The following is a 6,071-nucleotide window of genomic DNA, read 5'->3' on the forward strand; positions in this document are numbered from 1 at the left end:
GGTGTTACTAGGTAAGGTACCCAGAACCCTTTCTGAAATCATCTATGCCAGCTGCCTAACCTGAGTTTCCAAGTTCCTTATCGATGTTTTCATTATTCAGAAATCTAGTTTCTGCACTAGCTATGAACTTGGTCATCAACTCCTCCAAGTTAGATTTCGGTTCCGGCTGATGAAAGTTTTGGTGGAAAGGCTTAGGTGCATGTTGATTCTACCATGGATGATTTAGGTGGCCTCTCCATCCGGGGTTATGGGCATGATGGTACTGATTTCCTAGCTGTCTTGTAAAGTTGCCAACAAAATCTACTTGTTCTGTGGACTGAAAAGACTGATTGCCAATTTGGCATTCAGTGCTATTATGGCCTCCCCCACACTTATCATACTGTACATGCATAGCTGCCATCTACATCTCATCAAATTTTTTGCTAAGTGCTCCTATTTGTGTAGAGAGAGTTGTGTATGTATCCACATTATGAAGGCTATGCTGCTTCCTAACTGGTGTCCTTTCTGAATGCCATTGGTAGTTATTGGCTGCCATCTCCTCGATGAGTACATGGGCAACCTCGGGAGTCTTATTGTTTATGGAGCCCCCAGCTGCTACATCTAAGATGGTCTTGTTTGAATCGGTCAGACCATTATAAAATGTTTGCACCTGCAACCAAATCGGAAGGCCATGGTGAGGAACCCTCCTTAGTAGCTCCTTGTAACGTTCCCAGGACTCATAGAGAGATTCCCCCTCTTGCTAGAAAAAGGTAGTAATATCATTCCTCATTTTTGTAGTTTTAGAGGGGGGAAAATACTTAGAGAGGAATCGGCTAACCATTTCATCCCACGTGGCTATAGATCCTGCTGGTAATGAGTTCAACCAAGCCTTGGCTTTATCCTTCAAAGAAAATGGGAATAACCTCAGCCGGATGGCATCATCACTTACACCATTGTGTTTGAACGTGTCATAGATTTCCAAGAAGTTAGAAATATGGGCATTCGGATCCTCATGAACCATACCACAAAATTAAACCGTATTTTGTATCATTTGGATTATGACCGGTTTAATTTCGAAGTTATTGGCAACAATAGTTGGCCTAATAATGCTGGAGGCAGTCCCAGTGAGGGTGAGCTTAGCATAATCCTGAAGGGATGAGAGATCCATCCCATGGATGCCCAAAGATTGTGGAATAAGGGGCAAATTTCAAAAAAAATTTTTCTCCCTTCAACTGGGAATCACATTCCCTATTTAGAAAATCATATTTTCAAGGATCAATTTTGAACCTTAAATTGAACTAGATCTGAACCAAAAGGAATGGGAGAGAATAATACCTGATATGGAGAAGTAATATCTCCCAACGAAGGTGTTCACGCCCAAGGAAGGATCCAAAGACTATTCCCACTGAAGATGGCGCAGTGTAGGATGGAGCAGAATCAACAGTGTTCTTCCCCAAGAACTCTGTCCTTCACAAGAATCAGTAGAATGGTACGTGAGCATAGCTTCCTTCTCAATCCTTTCTCAAAGATCAAGATCCAATCTTGACTTCTCCTACAACTGGAGATCGAACTGGCAAACAGGGCGGCAAGAACAGGGAGGCGGCAAGAGAGTATTCGCAAGGTGCAGAATTCCCTCTTCTTTATTTCAACACTAAAGAGGATCAGATATTTTTCTTCTTGGTCTCTCTCTCAAGGCTGCCGCCCCCTCCTTCTTTTTGTTAACTTAAAAGATCAGCTCCTAATCCCATTAGGAGGTGCTTATCCAAATCATATTTGGATCAGCCTTCTCTTCTACTGATAAGGTTAAACCCTTATCTTATCTGCAAATTAGATTAGCTTTATCCTAATCTCATTAGGAGGTTTCTAGATCTGAATTACATTCAGATCTGGACTCTCTGAGTGGATAGGATTAAGACCCTATCCTATCTACTAATCCATCTCAGAATTCGCCCCTTTAATTAACTAAATAAATAGCCCAATTCGAAATTGGCTTTAGGCCGGGGAAGCTTATGTGCTCACTTAACCTTCCTATCTGCTGCCCAGTTGGGCTTCCTTGTATGGCGTGCAACCCAAGCATTGATCTACACATCAGCCACATGGGTTCAGCCTAGCCTTTGTTACAAGGCCTGGTCGAATACACTATTAAGGACAGTGAACCCCCTGAAACCCATCGAATGGGCTCTATGGGCCCAACACTTACCCTAAGTGGTCCCTGGGCCAAGCCACCTTGTAACACCCAGGGACTGTGGGCAGATGCAAGATTAGCCCATCAGGTATTATCCTCAATGGTCTTACACTTAACCTCTCAGCCCTTAATGATCATACACTACCCGACAAGAGAGGACCTCTCCCTCGGCTGCAAGGAACAGTGTTGCACTCTCCACTTATATGGATCACGGGAATTAAAACCTTTTTGCAAACATTTTAGAAACCATAATGTATATACTTTTATATCTTATATAAAATATACTTTGCAAAACAAATTTCAACGGTTGAAATCGGCTGCCGGCAGTCTTGGTTTCCAACAGTGAGAGTGCATCCCCGATCATTACCTTTGTCCGAAAAAGGGGCTGATCCTGTCACTATGATCATCCATTCAGATGAATTCTTGGATTGTCCCAACATACCCAGGTTTTGACCCCCGCTAAGGATCTCACTGATTGGTACATCAAAGACAGCCCGATCCGACACCTAGTGCAGTATCATAATCGAGTCTAGGGGTCGGGTGTAACTTTCCAGTTTTGCCCATCAATCTCCAAGGTCTAGGGCAATACTGGAAATCTGGTCCAGTTCAAAGATTTAATTAATCCCACACTGTATGTGCCTGGGGTCTCAACCTGGTAGCTGAGACAAGCCACCTCAACCGACTTGATGGCACCATAGTGTCAGCCTTGTCAGGATAGGTCTCCCCAGACCGACCCACTCGCTATGAACTTTCTAAACTAACATGAGTCTCAATAAGTGTCCCGTTTAAGGGTATTACACAGAAACATACCAAGGGAACATGAATCAAATATGCACTTTTATTCATTTACAATAAACTCATAAAGTACATCAATTTTGATTGAAGCTAAGGGCATACAAAACTGTCTAACAGCTCCCACTTGCACTTAGGTCCAATCAGGTACTAGCCGGAGTCCCATGCTTTCCACGTGTTTCATAAACACTTTCTGTGTCAGTGGCTTAGTCAATGGGTCTACCACATTCTCCGCTGATGCTACCTCTTACTGTCATCCTCCCGTAGGTCCAGTGTTGTCATACAACAATGGAATGGGTGATGTGCTGAATTCCAAATTCATGAATGAACACCTTCATTCATAAGGCAGCCTCACTTACGGCAATGCGCTCGGCTTGGGTTGTGGACTATTAATTTGCAACTTAGGACCCCTATTTGCTGACACTTAGGAAATAACACACGATCCTATCGCAAAAATATATCCAGATGTAGACTTTCTATCATCTGGGTCTGACTGGAAATCGGCATCCGTATACCCTTGGATCTATAGTGAGCTACCGTCGAATACTAGACAAAACTCTTTTGTCCTTCAAAGGTACTTAAGTATGTTTTTCACAGCAGTCCAATGCTCCTACTCTGGGGTTGGCCTGAAATCTACTTACTACACTCACTGCCTGAGCTATGTCAGGGCGAGTGCACAGCATGGCATACATGATGCTCCCTACGGCAGAGGCATAGGGAATGTCTTTCATGCCATCAATCTCCTCAGAAGTCTTGGGAGACATCTTCTTGGAGAGAGTGACTCCATGCCTGAAAGGAACATTTCCTTTCTTGGAGTTTTCCATGCTGTATCTTTTGACTATTTTGTCAATGTAGGCAGATTGGGATAATCCTATTATCCGCTTCGATCTATCTCTATAGAGTCGAAGATCCAGTATATAGGAGGCTTCTCCAAGATCTTTCATGGAGAACTGCTGTGATAGCCATACTTTCACCGTAGTTAACATACCTACATCATTCCCAATGAGTAGAAGGTCATCTACATATAGAACCAAGAAGGTAACCTTATCTCCACTGTACTTCCTATAAACACAGGGTTCATCCGGATTCTGCTCGAAGTCAAACGATTTGACGGTAGAGTCAAAACATAGGTTCCAACTTCTAGAAGCTTGCTTAAGTCCATAAATGGATCTATTAAGTTTACATACCATGTTTTCCTGACCTATAGTAATGAAGCCTTGCGGCTGCTGGATATAGATATCTTTAGTAAGATCTCCATTCAGGAATGCAGTTTTGACATCCATTTGCCAAATCTCATAATCATGGTATGCTGCTACAGCTAGCAGGATCCTAATGGATTTAAGCATGGCCACATACGGAAAGGTTTCCTCATAATCGATGCCCTCTTTCTGAGTGTACCCTTTCGCCACCAGACGAGCCTTGAATGTCTCAACCTTACCATCGGGGCCTTTCTTCCTCTTGTAAATCCATTTGCCAAATCTCATAATCATGGTATGCTGCTACAGCTAGCAGGATCCTAATGGATTTAAGCATGGCCACATGCGGAAAGGTTTCCTCATAATCGATGCCCTCTTTCTGAGTGTACCCTTTCGCCACCAGACGAGCCTTGAATGTCTCAACCTTACCATCGGGGCCCTTCTTCCTCTTGTAAATCCATTTGCAACCGATTGCTTTTACCCCGAAGGGCGGATCTACTAGAGTCCAGACTCCATTGGTCTCCATTGAGTCCATCTCTGCTCTCATGGCCTCCACCCACTTCTGGGAATCTATGTCCAACATAGCTTCCGTGTAAGTCACGGGATCCTCCTCACTAGTCAAGGTTTCCACCAGGTATCTATCCTGGTCATAACCATAACGGACCAGTGGCCTGGATACCCGAGTGGATCTTCTACATTGGTCACTACCTGGAACTTGTGGGACATCTCCCACTGCTCCTGAGTTCTCCTCATCAAGAACAACTTCCTGACGATGGGTGTCCACGATATAGTCGGTTTCCAAGAATTGCGCGTTACGATTGCAGAACACTTTCTGCTCACTTGGGTCATAGAATAGGTAACCTACAGAGCCTTTTGGGTAGCCTACAAATAGGCAACAACTGATCTTGGATTCCAACTTGTCTACACTCGTTCTTTTAACATGTGCTGGACAACCCCAAATCTTCAAGTGTCTGACACTTGGTTTCTTTCCGGTCCAAAGTTCATATGGAGTATTTGGAACCGATTTGGTTGGAACCCGATTCAGCACATAAATCGCAGTCTCTAATGCGTAACCCAAAAGGATGTGGGTAACTCTGAGTGTATGAGAAGCGACTGGACCATATCCAATAAGGTCCTATTCCTCCTCTCCAAAACACCGTTAAGTTGTGGTGTAGCAGGAGAAGCTAATTGTGATACTATCCCATTTTCCTTTAAATAGTCCCTGAATTCGTTAGAGAGATACTCGCCACCTCGATCTGATCGAAGGGCCTTAATTTCTCTCCCTATCTGTTTCTCGACCTCTTGTCTAAACTCTTTGAACTTTTCAAAGGATTCAGACTTGTGTCTCATTAGGTACACGTAACCGTATCGTGAAAAATCATCTATGAAGGTGATGAAATACACGTGTTGATTTCGTGTCCTAACACTCAGGGCACCACATACATCAGCATGTATTAGGTCAAGTGTGCCTGTACATCTTTCAGGCTTACCGTTAAATGGTCGTTTCGTCATCTTGCCTTGTAGGCAAGGCTCACAAGTAGGAAGATCTTCTACAGTTAGAAAATCCAAAGGACCATCCTTTACCAACCTTGCGATTCGATCAACACCGATGTGGCCAAGTCGATAATGCCACAGACACGTGGGATTAACTGTATCACAAGCTCTCTTCTTAGGGATTTCAGTTGACGTAGTTTCGGTTATGTTAGTTTCTAGAGAAGGATGTAGAACATAGAGACCGTTCTCCAGTTCCCCATATGCAATGAATCTGTTGTTTCTTTTAATAGTAATCGCATTACTAAAGAAGATAGAATAACCATCTGCACACAGTTTTGTGACAGAAATCAAATTTCTCCTTAAATTTTGCACATAAAGATAGTCTTTCAGTACAATTATTCATTCTCTAAAATTTAACTCCACGG

General features: G+C 43.3%; 1 non-coding gene across 1 annotated transcript; it reads left to right on the plus strand.

Annotated features, from left to right (window-relative positions):
• Nucleotides 1-665: 665 nt before the first annotated feature.
• Nucleotides 666-772, plus strand: LOC148874041 (small nucleolar RNA R71). Its single transcript, XR_016106385.1, has one exon. It is a non-coding gene; the product is annotated as a small nucleolar RNA R71 (small nucleolar RNA).
• Nucleotides 773-6,071: the final 5,299 nt, after the last annotated feature.

The sequence above is a fragment of the Nelumbo lutea genome, chromosome 1, assembly GCF_056320005.1.
Source record: "Nelumbo lutea isolate HS-2025 chromosome 1, American lotus-T2T, whole genome shotgun sequence".
NCBI classification, from domain to species: domain Eukaryota; kingdom Viridiplantae; phylum Streptophyta; class Magnoliopsida; order Proteales; family Nelumbonaceae; genus Nelumbo; species Nelumbo lutea.